A 20,768-nucleotide genomic window follows, 5' to 3' on the forward strand; every position below is an offset into this window, starting at 1 on the left:
GAATAGAATGAAGCACAATAGGAGTTAAAAGAAAGGATCGTGTGAAATTAAAAGTCATTAAAAATAAGACAAATTTTAAGAATGAATACAAAACATTCAAACAATTAAAGTGGAAATGGACAGGTCAAATGTAAAGAGAAAAGACAGAGAAATAGGCAAGACTAATAACTGAATGGCAACCACTAGACGGCAAAAGAAATAAAGGTATAAAGCCTATGAGATAGGGAGACGACTTCAAGAAAATAGTGGGGCAACTATGGACTCGTACAGCAAAAGATAGGACAGAATGGAAATCTTCGGAGGAGGCCTTTGTCGGAAGAGAAGCTGTACTACTGTAAAGACCGTTTGCCGATATTATTTAAAGGCACTTTTTTACTTTATTTTGGTACCTAGTACGTAAAATTAGTACAGCAATAAAGGTTTATTGTTTTAATTTAATTTTATTAATTATAAAGTTGATGATGTCGATATATTGTTTAAATCTAACAGACTTTAAGAGGGAAATCAAAATCAAAAGTCTTATAATAATTATATAACTTATAATTGTTATTTATGTCTGTCTAACAACACATAACGACCTAGCTATGTAATTCAAAGATCAAGTCACCTTAAATAATTGCACGTTTAGTATGATAACATAATGTAACTATGAAAATCTAACAATTTTTATACAAGTCGTTATAGTCAAAAAGATAATGCTATTCTCAAGCAAAAAGTAACCTTGGACGAAGAGATCATTAGGAATACAACATTTATTTTCTTAGCTGATGTGAAGTCAAGTTTTTTTTTTATTTGTCAACTAAATTAAAATGGTATTGTATTAAATAGCTCAGTCATGTTCATTGTTAATTTAATTATAAAATATATATTTTAATATTATTTAATAAGAAAACAATTCTTTCTGTTGCTGATTGTATTTCAAGAATATTGCCTCGCCTTTTAGAGCTGACAGTGGTCTTCCAAAAGTCATAGCCCTCAAGTAGATCTGAACAGTTTACTGTATTTATAATAATTAGTTTATCTATCCATTTTCTGAGATTCTGTTTTACTTAGTAGTATCAAACTGAAATTTATTATCAAATAACGGTCCACTGCATGAACTTTAAAACATTTATAATATCAATAAACGTTAAGGCTTATTACTTTTTGTTACTAATTTCATCCCAGTTCGGTCATATAAAGTCACACACAGTCAGTTCGTTAAATTATTATCAGAATAATATTAGCAAGGCCTTTGAAAATACAGATCTTCTTTGACGGTTTATTTTACGCCATCTTGGTTGGCTGCTGAGCGGTAAATTGAAATCGTTTTGTCAATAGTATTTTTTATTTATTTACTAGCGCATTGATATAAGATATACTGAACTGTTCTAAATTTTGTTTAATGAAATTATAGGGAAAAGTCTGCCATAAATTAATTATGTCTTAAATTTCATGTATCATATTTTGAAAGTGTTGAACTGTATAATAAGCTTCCTAAAAATATTAAAGAGTGCAACAGTATGCACATTTTTAAAAAACTCCTAAAGGCCCATTTTAGCAATAAAACTGAAACATAAATAGAAATATCTTGAAATTAATTGTCAACCCATTGAATAGAAATAATATTTTCTGTTGTCACATCTAGTAACTCGTTATCGATGAATCTACGTAATCTTGTGTAGTGAGTTGTGACTCAACCGTGGCTCGCGTCGACTGTTGACGTCGACCGGCCCGGGTCAGTATGATTTTGATGCGATGGTGTTTTAAAACTACCCACTAGTATTATAATTTTTATAAAATATTTGTATTATAATTTTTATTTAATATTTGTATTAGAAATTAGAAATGTATATAAGCTATACTTACCTAATTAGCCTATTTTAATTACTTTATATTTACTGTAGGCTTTAAGATGCAACTTTGTTACCCACTTTTTATAAAATAGCCTGTAAGTTCAATTTAAGTGGAAATTCCTTTATGGAACAATAAATGTCTTAAACCATACATCAAAACTAAGTTGCAACATTGTATTTGTTTGGGCCTCACAAATGCTTCAATAATCTTAGCTGTACTTGCATAATGTGTATACTGTATGGTGTTGAAGCACAACGAGAAAAAGAACGTGCTATGTATACTTTATTCAAGACTCTCTCAGTCGTTTATGGATCGATGAGTTTTCTGCATCACCTGGAAAGAAATCTCGGTTTAACTCAAATAAAGACGTAACTTTTACGCAAAAATGTTACAGTCATAGTCGCTAATTAATCTTCACATCATTATGGAGGTAATTACGTCTACGTCAAAACTTCTTTGAACTAAGCCACGCACACAAAATGGCGTTTCATCACAAAATGTTAATCGAAATCACAAACAAATCTCGATCTAACTTAAGTCATGGCAAAAAAATTTTGAATTTAAATTAACTACTTTATTCAGGATAAAAATGCGTGTAATTGTAACGTAACAAAACGTTATAATGTAAATTTTATAGAAAACATAATGTAAAAGCACAGTTAAGATTACATTGTTTTAATCCTTTAAAAAGTAATTTTATTTAAATGTAATTTACACTCGCGTTAATCAAAGAAAATATTGTGTAGTGGATAATTATTATAGACATAAAAAATACTTAGTAATTTTGAGTACACTGTACACAAGCTAGAGTTTCGTGCCAGAATTTGGCGAGGCAAATCTCCTGAGGCTGCCTCGTGCAGTGGCGGTCGCTGCCCTCATCCAACGTATTCGACGGTCGGTCCATCTTGTGGGGGGCCTACCAGCACTGCGTCTTCCGGTACGTTGGCGTCATTCGAGGAATTTACTGCCCCAACGGCCATCTGTCCGTGGAACTATGTGCCCTGCCCACTGCCACTTCAGTTTCATAATCATTTAGGCTATGTCGGTAACTTTGGTTCTCCTACGGATAAAAAAACTATAATACTATGTTCTTCTAATATAGACTCGTATTGAATTTAATTTACATTATTTTCTATCAAAATTACTCGCGCGTTGATTAACAAACATTTAAACCTACAAATTTGTTTGTATAGCTAGTGGATTTCATGACACATTTATTATTAAATACTTATATTTTAAATGTTTACTTATTCTACATTCAACAAACTCATAGTATACACTTACTTACACACCATCGATTGGTTCAATTGTACCAACATGAGTAGTTACTGTAATGCCTTTTGATATTGTAATAACATTTAAATTAAAATATTCATGAAGTTTTAGAAACACCTGTTGTACTCTTTGGTTTAAATGGACATATAAATGAATACACAATTTGGGTCGATAAAATAGCATGCGGAATATTTTAAAAGATTTTTTAGATCGGATAAACGTACAATAAATGAGGATAAAATGAGTCTTGACACTTCACAGATGCTCGCACTACTTTACGGTGTCAGATTTCAAAAATTTGGCAATGGCTTAAAACAAAAGTGGGCTGACAAGATGGGCTCAATAATGGATCTAGTACTTCCATTTAAACAAAACAATCTTAAGAACTTAAATAAAAATAACCTTTTTTTGTTTGTTTCCTGTCGTTTCTGGGGAGTTCTCAGAAACGGCGTATTTCTGTCGCCGATTTTACGTTCGCGCGACACGTCACACACCACAAATTAGCATATCATCCTTACCAATTGGATTTGTGGCGTTCCTCCACTGTGCGGTTTCCAAGGAACTCTCTTCCGAGTACAACTAAGCTGTGAAATGAACTTCCTTGTACGGTGTTTCCACGACGATATGCCATAGGTACCTTCAGAGAAAGCACGTACACCTTTCTTAAAGGCCGGAAACACTCATGTAATTCCGGTGGTGTTGTAAGAGTATGTACGCGGTGATCACTTGATAATAGGTCATCCGTACATTTATGTCCTCGTCTTCCATAAAAAAACATGCAAATATGATCCATATAATAAAAATTGGAACATTTCCACTTTGGATAGCAGATCGGCCGAAATTATTGCCCTTATATTTCGCATAGCTCTTTTGACACGTGTATTTTGAGAGGTGGCAATCGATCGATAAGTAAGGGCAAAATCCGCTTTCTATCTATTTCATCCTAACATGAATAAACGAATTCAATTTAAAACATTTCTGATAATAATATTGTTATGACATACTGGCACTAACTTGGGTGTCACAAGTCGTCATCTATAAGAAATCGCCCAATCTACAAAAAAGGAGATCGTGGTTCTTTTTCTAATTATAGGCCAATTGCAATTCTGTCTAGTATAGATAAAATTATGGAGAAAATGATTGTTAAGCAAATAGGATCGTTTCTTTCACGAAATACTATACTTAATAGGTGTCAGCATGGCTTCCAAACCGGTAAAAGCATAAATACTTTATTGGCAAACTTTACAAACGAAATAAATACACATTTAGAAAACAAAAAGTTAGTCGTAGCAATTTTTAATGATTTTAAAAAAGCATTTGAAACTCTCGAAACGGAAACACTTTTAAACGGAATGGACGAATGTGGTGTCGGCCATCCACTCAACCTATGGTTTCGCAACTATCTAACGCAGTTACCGGGTGAAGGTGGGTGACGTGCTCAGTGACGAGGTTTCAGTTCGGTGTGGAGTACCACAAGGCTCCGGATGTGGCCCAATCTGCTATTTGATGTACGTAAACAGTCTCTGTGAAGTCTTACAACATAGCTCAGCTCACATGTTCGCGGATGATCTGTGTACGCTGCGGTACTGATCTCACCGATACGTGTCGCCTGGTTCAACAGGACATAGATGCTGTCGTCAAATGGTCGCATGGAAAAAACCAAATTTATCCTAATTCATTCCAACCATCTAACTGTTAACGAACAATCCCCGTCAATGTTTACTCATAGTTATTCATGCTTCCATAACAACCAACTATGTTGCCAATGCTCACCTATTGAGAAAGTAGATTGTGTAAGATACCTCGGTGTAAAAGTAGATGCTAACTTTTCCTGGTCCCAACATATTAATTATATTTGTAACAAACTTAGAATATTACTTAAATTTTATTATTTAAAATTTAAAGTTCCTATAGGCACTCTTAAATGTTTATACTTCTCCTTAGCAGACTCGATTCTGAGTTATGCTCTCGATTGTTACGGCCTCACATTCAAAACATACATTGACAAACTTGAGTCACTGCAAACGAGATTTTTGAAACTGCATATTAATAACAAAACTAAAAATAGCTGTAAAGGAGATTATCACAAACTTTTCAAAATATGCAAAATTTTACCAGTCAGTCTTAAACACCTTAGGTACCTTTTGGCAGTTAATAACTATGACAATCAGGAACATAATCGATTGCAATCTAGTCATAGCTACAGCACGAGGTCGGTGTCATCTGGTAAACTAGAAGTACCTAGAGTTGCAAATTATTATGGCGATAGAACTTTAAAAAAACGCTTACCATATTTAAAGTATTAAGTTAATTTTATAAAACTATGTAAATATCTATATTTAAAGAGACTCATTCCTGCAGTCAAACTGTCAGAACAGTTTTGCAGGGTTTTGTTAATATTTGAATGTTATCATTTAATAAATAAATAAATAAATAAATAAAGACACTGTCATAACTATAATGTTAACACCAGGAACAGATATAAGCTTATAATGCCTACTACTCGGCTAAGTCGAGTTAGTAAGTCTTTTGTGGGGCGATGTATATGCATTTACAACAAGATCCCAGAAAATGTTCAAAACAAGAGTATTACATTATTCAAAAGAATTGTTAAAAAACGTTTGTGTGGAAAAGGTATTATAAAATAAATGACTTTCTTAATGATACCACAGATTGGGAATGGAGCGACCGCCCTCAGGCTATTAAAAATAATAAGTTTAATTTTACAATATTACTTTGTAAACATATTTTTTCGATGAAAAAAAAGCCCGCTGAGTTTGTTGCGCCTTTTCTTCTCAGGTCTGAGGCATTCTTTTTCGAATGGGTAGTTTTTGACTTTCAATAAGTGATGTCACATCCTATTTCGAATTAATGAAAATATTTGAATTTGGTCTCTTCGGCAGTCACAGCAGCAGTCCCAGCACTAACTGACTTAATTAATATATACTCATATAATAATATTATATATTATAATACGATGTATGTAAAATTATACTGAATGAACTGAGATTAATTTTAATGTTTTGAAAATTCTTAATTGAAATTTTAAGTTTTTACATATATAAATTGCGATTATATCACAATGAAAATGTATTTATTTAATGTATTAAAATAATAACTTACAAAATTTACATTAAATTATATATTTATTTTATAAAATAAGGGACGAGACGAGCAGAATGTTCAGCTGATGGTAATTGATACGCCCTGCCCAATACAATTCAGTGCGGCTCAGGATTTATGAAAAACACAAAAATTCTGACCAGCACTACAGTTGTGCTTATCACCTTGAGATGATAGATGCTAAGTCTCATTTGCCCAGTAATTTCACTAGCTATGGTGCCCTTCAGACCGAAACACAGTAATGTGTACACAATATTACTGCTTTATGGCAGAAATAGGCGCCATTGTAGTACCAATAATGCAGCCGGCATCCTGTGCAAAGGAACCTCCCACTGGTAAAATATATAATTATAAATTTAAAATGAGTTTATCTCTATAAAACCATTAAGACAGAATACAGATGTAGATACTTCTTCAATAATTATTACTGCTAACATGAACTGAAGAAAACAGTGTTAATGACTAATATTGTTATAAGTATTTCTGTTTTTTAATACTCATTAAAATAGTGATTTATTTCAATTTTATAAAACCCTTTTGTATCTTAGAATCTCTCTTCGAAATATGATCATTGCATTCAAAAATGGTGAGAAACATAGGGAAACGAGAGTATGGGCGACACCTATTGAGTTATATGTAAGTGCATTCTATTTTATGAAAACAAGTAGTACTCAAATATCATAAATTCTGTTGCACTTATTTTAAATGGATTAATATACTATAACGACCTTCAATTTATATTTGAAGGTTGGCATCAAAACCCCGCGATGAGTCAATCAGAAAGCAGCTGTTGAAATAAGTAACACTTATGTAAATTGTAACTTTGGATAATGCGCAGAATTTAGGCTGTTCAGAATTCGGGCGCCAATTTCCATTGTTACTACAGATGGCGGCAGTATCTTCCCCGACTTCAGTCTGAATTGTTGTCTGTTCATTTCCTTGAAAAGCATCGGGAAAGTTTATGATGACTTCGAATTTAAGAGACTATTTATTGTTTTGTGTTTTGTTTAAATAAAAACTAAGTGATTGGTTTAATTTGTGTGTTTTGCTGGAATCTATATTGTGTGACAGAATTTATGTACTTGTTGTAAGTTTTTATTAAATTCATATTTTTATTTCATAATTTATTATAATTTGACGATTTTTTATTATAAGACACCCGTGTACAATTTCAAATTAACTGGATATTAATTGAAGGTGGTGTTTATTATATTGACAAATTCCGTTTCAAAGATAGATAGATAGATATATATATAAACAGCATTTAAAATTTTATTTTTAAATATGGGTGTAAATGTATAAAGTTTATTTATAACACAAAATTGATGTTAATTGAACTTGCTGAAATAATATTGTAATAATATGATCTTTCATACTTCTTCCCTGAATTTGAAAAAAATATATAATTATACAACAACATGGTTTACATATAAGTATAAAATGAATCAAATCCTTTATTATTTTAAGAAAAGATAAGCCAGTTGCAAAATTCAACAACACTTAAACATTTATAATAATCAAGGAAGAAAAATCTATTAATTTATGTAATCTCATTTATTTTATTTCAAAAAGTTATTTAAAAAAACATAATATGAAACTAAATCTAGATCTATCCATCTACTAACAACAGCAAAGATAAAATGTTTGAGTCCAAATGCTAATTCATTCATAGAAGAATTATATGGACGTATATTTAAATACTCAACGGCTGTCTCAAATATGGAAATTTATTCTTAATTAAATATTTCTTGTCCATATAAATTGATCATCAAACGAAACCACATACTTATAAAAACAAACCAAAATCACAATAATCGCTTCTAAGAGCCGTTCTAGTATAATGACATTCCACAGTGAAAAAAAACAAGTTATATTTGTGTTTTTAAATACAACACTAGCTTTGTTAGTATTATTTCTTGTTACAAGTATTGATGTAAAAACAATCAAATACCAAGACATGCTTCATAATTATCGCAGGCTGCTAACATACATCTTTAGAAATTAGTTACACTCATTGAACACGCAATTCTGTTGTATTGCTCATGTAAATTCAAGTTTGGCAATGAAAATGTATGAAGAGTCATACTTAAAAACAAAAGTTGAATTATAAATGCATCATTTTGTAACTTTTGTAACAATAGCGGAATCCATTCATAGAATTTAGTCAGATCCACAGATAATTAATGTCTGTACATTTTAATTACAATTTGGTAGTTTAATACCAACTACTTCTATGAACAGATTGTAAACAATGTAATAACTACATATTATATTAAAGTCCTTCACTGCGTCTGTCTATCTATTGACGACAAACTCAAAAACTACTGCACCGACTTTCATTCTATTTTCACCAAAAGATAGTGTGGTTCTTGACGAAGGTTTTAGAATATAATTTGTTAAGATTTTGTATACATTTTTGTATACATAAACGATATTTATTGGAGGTGTCGGAATTAAAATAAGCCGTTAGCTTTCGACGTAACCCTTTGAGATATAACAAAATAATTTATAGTGGAATTGTGTATCTTATAACATAGGTCTACAAAAAAGTCCAAGATGGCATATGTCTGTCTCTTATAGATAACAAACTATATCCATTTTTAATACTTTAAAAAATTGCCAATTATAAAGCGGTAATGTAAAAGCTGTTAAAACAAATATTATATTAATCCCTATCACTTTGTTCCTACATATTATTTTAAAATCATTCATGAATACGTTTTTGTTTGATTATTTTCTCAATAACATTGATTATACATTTCGGATGGCTTTAGACTACATTATCCCTAAATTCTTACAAATGTGAATGATGATTTTTTTTCTATTGACAGAACAGCGTCTGTCGGGTCAGGATAATATAAAAATACAGATAAACAGAACACAAAAGCAATTAAATTTTGTGATGTATGAATAATTTATAAAGTAAATCAACGATGCCTTTATAAGGTATACAATTCCCAAGTAGAAATTCCTTTGTGAAGCAAATAAATGTTTACGTAACCAGGATTTCTCGCTACATGACGATTAAGCTACGGAAAGGCAGTTTCAACAGTAGAACCATTTGTATAAAAGTTAGCTTAAACGAATTTTCCTTTGCAGTCGATGCATCTAGAAGTATTTCTTTTAGCTACCTATAATTAATATTGTCATGCAGTTCGATTTTTATATTATTAATATTACCTTCGAATCTTTGAAAGTAATTTTCAACCATTTCAAGATGTCCGTTGAAACGTTTTGACAAGCTTACAATTTGTTTTAATCGTTTAAAATTATAACGTTCACTTCTGGGATTAATTAAGCAAATTAGTATTTTAAAACAAAAATACCTAATTGTTTAGATTTGAAAGACCGACATCCGTAAATATTTGGGTTGAGCAGGTGCAGGTACAAACTGAGAGTTGAACAAGACATACAAGATTGATGAACGAACGACACTCGAACGTATGGCCCAGTGGAAAAGCGCTCGCACGGAACGTAAGAGGTCGCGGGTTCGAGTCCCGCATCGTTCATAAATTTTGTTTTCAATTTTAACAAGGATAGTTAAAAAAATTACACCCGTACGATATAAGTAGAAGTCATAGTAGAAATATAAGTAGACCTTTTCATGATAATTAGGTACTCTTAATGCTGTTTTTATTAAAAGTTAATTTAAAAAAACACTACAATACGCTTTTAATCTGTTCAATGACTTTGTCATAATCCGCCATGTTTAATATTTACTTTATGCTTTAAAGTTTGTTTTATTATTTTAATTTTTTATATTTATCATTTACATTCAAAGTACAACTTTGTGTAAATGTAAATGACAATATCTTGTAAGAAATCTCAATATCAACTATTACGTCTATCATTCAGCATTGCTCTTATATATTTTGGTATAGATTGGAAATACCAATGTCCGTTGATCATCAATAATCATTAGTGCTTATCGCATCACGTGAACTTCGTACACCACAGGAGTTACATAAACGTTGAATGTGTTTCGCAGAAAGTTTCCATTCGACTGTATTTTATGTTAATATCAAATCATCACTTTTGGCTAAATCAAGATACTGCTGTTACATTGTGATAATGTAATTATTGTTTGTTTGTTATGATTTCACGGCTTTAATTCTCAAGCAATCATCATCAATCACATACATTCGTTGTTAAGGGTGCACATAAAGATAAAACTGCATTATTTCAAATGTTTAACAGTCTGAATTTTAAATTTTAATGAATTATTTGACTGGTTTTTATCATTTAGGCCTTATTATTATCATTTAGGCCTGATGAAGAAGCTCATGGTCGCTCAGAGGGAAATGGAGTGGGCTATTGCTCGGAGTTTCCCTGCAAGATCGAATCAGAAATGAGGAGACCCGTAGGAGAACCAAAGTCACAGACATAACCCAAATGATTGTGAAACTGAAGTGGCAGTGGGCAGGGCACATAGTTCGACGAATATATGGCCATTGGGGCAGTAAAGTCCTCGAATGGCGACCACGTACCGGAAGACGCAGTGCTGGAAGCCCCCCACAAGATAGACCGATGATCTGGTCAAGATGGCCGGAATACAGGGTATAATATGAGGGCAACATACGACCGATCGTCGTGGAAAGCAGTGGACGTCTTCCGGCTGATTATGATTTGACTGGTTTATACATTTTGTTTCTATAAGATAATTTCAAGTGCATTCCAAATCATACCTATATTATAGTATTTTATGCGACAGTTGTATAAGAAGTGTCAAAAACGCGAGTCTCGTGGGTTGCAACAATTTAATTTATTAAACAAAGTTTCCGCTTAAATGGGCGCGAAATGTATAGATAGGTACTTGTCTCTCGTGAGTGGTTTTTCGCAAAGGTACAACACACCCATACAGCCAAAGTGGGAAAACGTAGTATAAAGTATTGACATCCTCTTTTCCGGGAAATGTGAAAAACACAGAATACCGCGCAGCATCTCAAGTTTTTTCCTAAAGTTGGCATTAAAATGTTTAGTCTAATGATTTAAACATTCAAATACAAATATTTATTTATTACAACAAAATACAAAATACAATCAGTGTTGGGGTCTCCTTTTAAACAAAGAGTTGCGTGTAGTAGGAGGCCCCGCTCTCCCATAGCAAAAACATAATAATAAGATGTAATAATAAACAAGTTAATTAACTAAGGGAAAGAAATCTGCTAACTATAATAACATTGAAAAAATTTATTTATTTGTAATCTAAGCTTAATGTGCTGTGAGTGTGTGTGTGTTAGTTTGAAAGAAAACTTAAAGATTTAGTACCAAACTATAAAAATATATAAACATGGAAATAATATCTATGTAATATAGGATGTACTAATATTCCTATGAACCTACTATGATACCTAACCTAGATTTAGTTGTCTGTGGCACCGCAACAACTGTGCTTTTTTGGCGACATTATAATTCGGTAAACAATGCTTTTTAGGCCATCGTGGGTGTATTAATAACAGATAAAAGTAAAGGAGTAGAAAAAAATCAGTATAAACAGGCGATGATTGTTTATAAGACCAGACCTTACATTATAATGTATAATAGTATTAACTTATGAGAATAATATAGATCGTTTTTGCAAATGCAAATCTTAAATTACTATGTAAACAGATTCTATATACAGATTCATGGATTGTTTAACTGTAAACATAATTATCGTTATACGTACATTATTAATTATATTTCAAATTAAAGTATTCTATATATTTAATGCTTATTATGTATCTATCTATATATCTATATATATATAAAAATTAACTGCTGTTCGTTAGTCTCGCTAAAACTCGAGAACGGCTGCACCGATTTGGCTAATTTTGGTCTTAAATTAATTGTGGAAGTTCATATGGAAGTGAATAAATATGAAAATGCTCGGATTTAAATAAAAACAACGATTTTGATTTTCCTTTGATGTGCCCCCGTCGTTCAGAAATCAAATTGAAAGAATAGTTAAAAATGAATAACTAATTAGAATCTTTGTTTCTTAGGAGGTAAAAATCGAACTTTATTCTAGCTACCTATACTTAGTGGATTAACAACAGCTGTTAATTATGATGGCAATACAACGTTTGCTGGGTCAGCTAGTCAAGTAATATAATAAAAAGTACAATTTGAGTTTTCTTGCTTAAAAACTAAAAGCGTTGAATAAGACTTTGTCCTTTTTAGCGAATAAAACTTTACCGAAAGTGTTCCATTGCCTGTACGTCGAAAGTTTCGTGAAAGGAATAGGGGTTCACTATTTAAGTATTAGTATTATTTGTGTTGCCCTTGGAACAAATTTACTATCAACTAACATCCCGTTAACCTTTAGCTTAAAACTTCTTGCCATGCCAATTTATTTTAATCACTCGTCATAATATGATATTTCTTTTTTTTTTTGGAAGAGTAAACCAAGGAAGTACACCAACCTTACATAGCCCAAAATTAACACACATATTATTATGACTTCGAAAACACATTACAGTACGTGTTGGGCTAGGATCGATGCCCCAGTTGCAAAGATATGGAGAGACCTTAACATCAAACGAAAAACTAAAACCAAATTGGTGACTTCGCTAGTTTTCTCCATATTCAGCTATGGAGCGAAGACCTGGACACTGAAAAAGGCCGACAGAGACCGAATAGACGCCTTTGAAATGTGGAGCTAGAGAAAGTGGTACAGATTCCATGGACCGCCTTTAGCATTAAAGTGTTTATTCTGAGAGAGCTTAATGTCAAAACTATACTTTCCACTATATACCTTCGTGAGGTGCTGGAAGTCTTCGAACATATTGCTCGTAAGGACAATCATGAACAGCTGATGGTAACAGGCAAGGTAGATGGCTAACGTCCGTAAAGGCAAATACGATCGTCTCTAAACATCAACTTCCGCAATGCCTTTCATGAAGCTAAGGATCGCAGCAGATGGAGGGAAATCGTATGGAAGAAACTGATGCAGAGGGGGAGTCACGAGCTTCAGTCATGAGGAAATCAACTCGAGGGGGAGGGATAGTTGATATTACATTCAATTTGATGGATAGAAGCCCTATGATGTTTAAATAGAGTAATTTTAAATTACTTTGGAAGTTTCTTTTGTGTATTGGAATACATTTTAGTTAACAGAAAACTAATAATTACTGAAATTTTTATATTTAATGTTTTTTTTTTAATTGACAAAAAACTTAAATAGAGACATATTTTTAATGTGTAGTTTTAATTTTAAATGCTATAAACTTATAACATGTATAATAAGTGTTCTTATTCTTAAGAATTAATCAAAGGCTTATATGGTTTAAGATCGTTTCAACCATAGTTGGATGGCATACTAAATGATATAATCAAAGCAATTACAATGATGAACCTCGACCGCTATTTGCATAAACGTGCCATTTGTTTTCGTTGCAGTCGGACGCGAAGGAATAACGCCATATTTTATAATGCTGAGTTATGAAGACAACATATTAACATGTCATAATTCTTGTTTTAATCTTGAAGACTTGTTGATGAAATACTTTTAAATTAATGTTTTAATTCTTGCGAGCATCCGCGATATTATTGGAAGGAATTCGTTTAAAAGGCATAAAAAGGCATAAAAGGCATTTATTTTCTCAAAATTGTATCCTTTAGAATCCTTTTTGATGTCATTTCTAGATAGCTACTAGATACTACTACCGCTTCGGAAACAAATGGCGCTCTGATAGAGAAGAAGCGGCGCAAAAAACCCTCCCAGCATTATTTTTTTGCGCTCTTTTCAATAAAATATTGTACAATATTGTACAGTCATTTCTATCGCTATAAAATAATCACAATCTAGTTCAAGGCTGTTCGATCATTTAGATATTCAGCAGTGGAGTAATAGGATTTACGACATACCTATTTTTTTATAAAACATTTAAATTTATTTATAGATAATGCCTGAACAGTGGCTGGGACTTTATTATAGAAGCGTATACATTTACCCTTAAAGCTATAATGTATCTTATGAAGCCGTTTGCGCGATTAGTTTGTTAACACGATTATTAAATTAAATAAAAATGTTTACCGCGAGAAATGGATAACATCACCCGTGTTCGCCTGCGGGGAGAGAAATTAACGCATAATTTGGTAGCGTTCACTGAATGAAGACGTCCCAATCATTAGTAGCTAGCGATAATTCTATTTGGTTTATTTTTGATGGAGTGGAATAAAGTAAATGTTTTTTTTAATAGAAGTGATAACAGAAAGATCGATTCGAAATACAAAAAGCTGGATACTTCGTCGGAACTCATTTTTGAAATGAAACAAAAACATAATATACAAAAACAGATGCAGCGGACGGACTGTTATAATATATAATTATAGTTAATCTTAATATATATATAAATTACGTGTCACGTTGTTTGTCCGCGATGGACTCTTAAACTAATGAACGGATTTTAATGGGGATTACTTCATGGAGTGCAGTTTAGTCCAACTTGAGAGATAGGATAGTTTTTATTTCAATTTGGGACCCATAATTAGTTTTAAAGGCATAAAAAGGCATAAAAGACATTTATTTTCTCAAAATTGATTCCTTTAGAATTCTTTTTGATGTCATTTCTTATACTACTAGATACTACTACCGCTTCGGAAACAAATGGCGCTCTGAGAGAGAAAAAGCGGCGCAAGAAACTCTCCCAGCATTCTTTTTTTATGCGCTCTTTTCAATAAAAATATATTGTATATTTTGTATATTGTACAGTCGCTATAAAATAATCACAATCTAGTCCCAGGCTGTCCGATCATTTAGATATTCAGCAGTGGAGTAATAGGATTTACGACAGAGCCATTTTTTTTATAAAACATTTAAATTTATTTATAGATAATGCCTGAACAGTGGCTGGGACTTTATTGTAGCAGTGTATACATTTACCCTTAAAGCTATTATGTATCTTATGAAGCCTACTAGAATTAGTTACAAGCAATCCCTTATTTCTAGTGTTATAATAATGAAAATCACTATTAAGAGCAAAAAGGTGACGATTTTTGTGAACATATATTAAATTTTCATAAATGTACTGACAATAAACAGTCATAATATTTATTTCTTTAAATTTTTCTTTGAGAGACTGTCTATAACCAAGCTATATATATAGTACGAACAGCTCTCTTTTGCAGTGCAAACACTATATCAATGTCAGCAGCATGACCCCATAGTAATATACCGTACGTCATGATGCTGTGAAAATAACTAAAGTACACTAATCTAGCGGTCGCAACATTCGTGTACTCTCTAATCTTTCTAACTGCATATGCCGTAGAGCTGAGTCTATCTGCTAGATGTGTAATATGTGGACCCCACTGAAGCTTTTTAACTAACGTGATACCCAAGAAGACCGTAGTGTCCACAAGTTCCAATCTCTGGTCATTTATAAGTACGTTGGTTTGTACCTCCGCTGTGTTTGGTGTAATGAACCGTAAACACTTTGTTTTTTTACTGTTTAAGTGCAGATTATTCGTCTCAAACCAACGAACTATCTTTGAGAGTGCATTGCTTACCTCGTCATCAATATCCGCACGTCGCTTCAATTTAAAAATAAGTGAAGTATCATCAGCAAACAATACAATCTCATGGCTATCATCTACCACAAACGGTAGATCGTTAATATATATAAGAAACAAGAAAGGACCGAGAATAGAACCCTGTGGAACACCTATTCCCACAGGTTTACCCGAAGACCGTTTGCCATTCACATCGACTATCTGAACTCTTTCGCTTAAATATGATTTCAACAGATTTAGGGCTCTATTTTTCACTCCATAATGCTTTAGTTTTAGGAGTAAAGTTTCATGGTGGACGCAGTCAAATGCTTTTGACAAATCACAAAAAATGCCCAATGCATCCTGTGACTCTTCCCAGGCGTAAAAGATGTGCTCAATGAGTCTAGTACCCGCATTAATTGTTGATAAGCCCCTAGTGGAACCAAACTGATTTTTGTTAATTAATTTACAAAAATGCATTTGTAGCTGTTGAAGCAAAAGTTTTTCAAAAATTTTACTTAAAACAGGCAGCACTGAAATAGGTCTGAAATTAGCAGGGTCAAAAGAACTGCCCGATTTAAACAAAGGTATATCTGACGGCTATATCTGACGATATCAGGAGCCCTATATATAAACGATGGATATCTGTTCACATGGAGAATAACAAAAAATAAATTGGACATGTAATTAATATTATGAATTTTTATATTTTTATATTTTGGACACCACACCCTTATACAGTGATGGTTTTCTAGTTTTTAAGTTTACTTTTAATTATAATAAATAATTAATGTTAACTATGGGACGTAATTGGCCTGAAATAAAAGAATTATTATTATTATTATTATTATTATTATTATTATTATTATTATTATTATTATTATTATTATTATTATTATTATTATTATTATTATTATTATTATTATTATTATTATTATTATTATTATTATTATTATTATTATTATTATTATTATTATTATTATTATTATTATTATTATTATTATTATTATTATTATTATTATTATTATTATTATTATTATTATTATTATTATTATTATTATTATTATTATTATTATTATTATTATTATTATTATTATTATTATTATTATTATTATTATTATTATTATTATTATTATTATTATTATTATTATTATTATTATTATTATTATTATTATTATTATTATTATTATTATTATTATTATTATTATTATTATTATTATTATTATTATTATTATTATTATTATTATTATTATTATTATTATTATTATTATTATTATTATTATTATTATTATTATTATTATTATTATTATTATTATTATTATTATTATTATTATTATTATTATTATTATTATTATTATTATTATTATTATTATTATTATTATTATTATTATTATTATTATTATTATTATTATTATTATTATTATTATTATTATTATTATTATTATTATTATTATTATTATTATTATTATTATTATTATTATTATTATTATTATTATTATTATTATTATTATTATTATTATTATTATTATTATTATTATTATTATTATTATTATTATTATTATTATTATTATTATTATTATTATTATTATTATTATTATTATTATTATTATTATTATTATTATTATTATTATTATTATTATTATTATTATTATTATTATTATTATTATTATTATTATTATTATTATTATTATTATTATTATTATTATTATTATTATTATTATTATTATTATTATTATTATTATTATTATTATTATTATTATTATTATTATTATTATTATTATTATTATTATTATTATTATTATTATTATTATTATTATTATTATTATTATTATTATTATTATTATTATTATTATTATTATTATTATTATTATTATTATTATTATTATTATTATTATTATTATTATTATTATTATTATTATTATTATTATTATTATTATTATTATTATTATTATTATTATTATTATTATTATTATTATTATTATTATTATTATTATTATTATTATTATTATTATAACTTTGCTGTATTTCATGAGGTCAGGGAACACACCCTCAGCTAGCTAGCATTAAATATTATTGCTAATTCAGGTGCTATAATGTCAAGTATGTATTTAACAATATTAGTCGAATGGCCCCATAGGTCTTTTGTATTTTTTAGGTTAATTAATTTGAAGATATAACCTGTAACATACTTAAATTTCAAATCAGTAGAAGATACTGGTACGTATAATTTAAGCATATCATATGCTGCTTTTGGCGAAGAGTTAAGGTATTTGGTCGTGACAATCGGGATTTCGGAGAAGTATTTATCAAATTCATTTGCAATTTCTATTTCCGAATTTATAACGCGATTATTAATATTTAAACAAATAGAGGTGTTACGGCAATTCGATCTACCAGTTTCATTGTTAATTACACTCCAAGTCGCTTTTACTTTATTATTACTGTTTTTAATTTTATCTGCAATGAAACGTGTTTTCACTTCATGACAAACTATTTTAAAGATCTTGGAGTATTTTTTTACATATATTTTAAATTCTTCACTATTATTGTAATGTTTCTCATAATAAAGGTAATATTATAAGCGTTTACGACTTTTGTGGATACCCATTGTTGCCCAATCATTAAAACTATGTTTGTTGTTTACTGTCACCGTTACTGGAGTAAAAATCCTGTCAAATTCCTCACAGAAGGAATTGAAGACTAAGTTGTAGTGAAAATTTGCAGTTTCGCCACAGTGTAAAAATGGTATCGTATTTACCAAATTATTTCTAAACCTCTCAAGACGGCTACCCGTAACTGGTATAATCGTCACCTTTTTTGGTCTGACATTGTCCAATCTTATATTTACTTTTATAAGTTGCTCACTATGGTCGGACTGAAGATTATTAATTATGAGTTTACTAGTAATAGTAACATCTAAACAGAAATATTATCTAAACAGGTTGCTGTTGTAGAAGTGATTCTAGTAGGTTCCCAAAATACATAGAACAAATTAAAACTTTGAAATAAATTTTTAAGGCTAGTACAATTGGCCGAAGGTTCAAGCAAGTTTATATTAAAATCTCCACACACTATAATTGACTTGCTAGTTTTGCTAAATTTTGATAGTACCTCCTCCATTCTGTGTTGGAATTGTTCATATGATGCAGTGGGGAGGCGGTATACACTTACAATAACAATATGCTCTAGTTCTATACAAGCTATCTCAATTAGTTGTTCTATAGAGAGATTAACAATATCTCTTCTATTTTTACATTTTAATCTATTATTAATAATAATTAGGGAACCTCCATGTATTGCCCTACTTCTACAAAACGAACTGACTACTTTATGTTCTCTAAAACTAAACTGGAGCTGATGACTCCTACGCCAATGTTCTGTAATACATAATATATCTATATTACAGCAGCTCAAAAACAGTTCAATTTCTAATTCCTTACTTGAGATACCTTGTATATTCTGATGAACAATATTTATGAGCTTTATATTATGATTATCTATAGCAGTAACATTTAATTTGGTGAATGTTGCCTATTTTGTATGATATTGCAAGAGTTGTCCTCCCTTGTCAAATAATTTAATTTCCAATATTTGTTTTGCATGGACATATTTTTTGTGAGGGAATTTAATGACGCACGGTTTGACAGTTCCGCTGTGAATCAATATCATTATAACAACAGCTACAGAACAACGTCTGTCGAGTCAGCTAGTAGTATATAATTTAAACAGACCTAGTCCAGTTCCAGTAAACATATTACATATACTAGTAAACTTAAAACATGTTTGGTGAGAAAGTAGCAAATGTGACAATCATAAAAAAAAACTATAAGCTAAGGATATTATTTAATAAGTGATATAATTATTTACATGTACGTTTTCCTAAATATTCTTTCAAGACATTCAAAAGATACTAATAGGTAATAAAAGATGATATTAGTCTGGTTGAAGCAAGTGTTTAGTAATATTAAATTATATTTTGAATTGTATGAAAATTCATAACCTATTTCGGACGAGTTCTTTTTTATATTTATTTGTGTTTAAGTATTCAATATTTTAAAGAAAATGAAACTGGCCAGTAATATCTAAGTCTAATAACTTATAAAATATTATATCGATGAGTTATTTTCCTCAATATCTGGGATTATATGATGATGATATTAATTATGAGCGATGCGGGATTTAAATCCGCGCCTCTGTTCATATACCTCGAAAACTATCTCAGTCTCAGAAAACACATTTACAAAAATAAAAAATATGTTTTATGGGTAACTTTTTGTTTAACAAAATCTATTCAATAAACAATTTACCAGTGGGAGGCTCCTTTGCACAGGATTCCGGCTAGATTAGGGGTACCACAACAGCGCCTACTTTTGCCGTGAAGCAGTGATGTGTAAACATTACTGTGTTTCGGTCTGATGGGCGCCGTAGCTAGTGAAATTACTTGGCATTTTACAGACTTAACATCTTATGTCTCAAGGTGACGAGCGCAATTGTAGTGCCACTCAGAATTTTGGGTTTTTCAAGAATCCTGAGCGGCATTGCATTGTAATGGACAGTGCGTATCAATAACCATCATCTGAACGTCCTGCTCGTTTCGTCCCATATTTTCTTATAAAGAATATGCGTTCAAAAAACGTGAATTAATTTATTTTCTGATAATTCAGAAAAGCGTACAGGTCAATTTATGATAGGTCTTATTTCCTTCAATCACTGCATTTAAATGGGCAAGGCGTATCAGCTATCATTAGCTGAACTTCTTGATTGTCTCGTATCTTATATTCATACTCTCCACCAGCATCTATACAAAGTTTTATATCTATGAACTAATTTTCAAAACACTTTTTCCCAGTCCGCTTTAAAGACCTTTTCTATTATAGCGTTTTTTCCGGTGACAGCAAATAAGAAGAAATAAAGAAGGGTTGTCTAGAAGTTTGACCGGTGTGCTATTTCAGAAAGTGCTTCGTTTTGAGGGCTGCGTACAACAAAAACGTTTTCATGGTAAAGCAACAGCCCGTCGCTTGTTGATCACAGCAGTGAAAACCTCTGGCAACCATATTGTA

The 20,768-nt window shown here is 30.5% G+C and overlaps 1 protein-coding gene across 2 annotated transcripts in view; it reads left to right on the forward strand.

The window, feature by feature from the left end:
* The window catches only part of LOC126980154 (gonadotropin-releasing hormone receptor), a 49,870-nt gene that overhangs the window by 18,662 nt on the left and 10,440 nt on the right, over positions 1-20,768 (forward strand). Inside the window, exon 1 of one of the 2 annotated variants that reach the window (XM_050829743.1) lies at positions 7,121-7,321. The exons of the other annotated variant lie outside the window; for it this stretch is intronic. The gene's annotated coding sequence lies outside the window, so the exon portion shown is untranslated. Of the gene's footprint in view, positions 1-7,120; positions 7,322-20,768 lie in introns of those variants that run through there. 2 annotated transcript variants of the gene reach the window in all.

This window comes from Leptidea sinapis, chromosome 5, assembly GCF_905404315.1.
Source record: "Leptidea sinapis chromosome 5, ilLepSina1.1, whole genome shotgun sequence".
NCBI lineage: Eukaryota > Metazoa > Arthropoda > Insecta > Lepidoptera > Pieridae > Leptidea > Leptidea sinapis.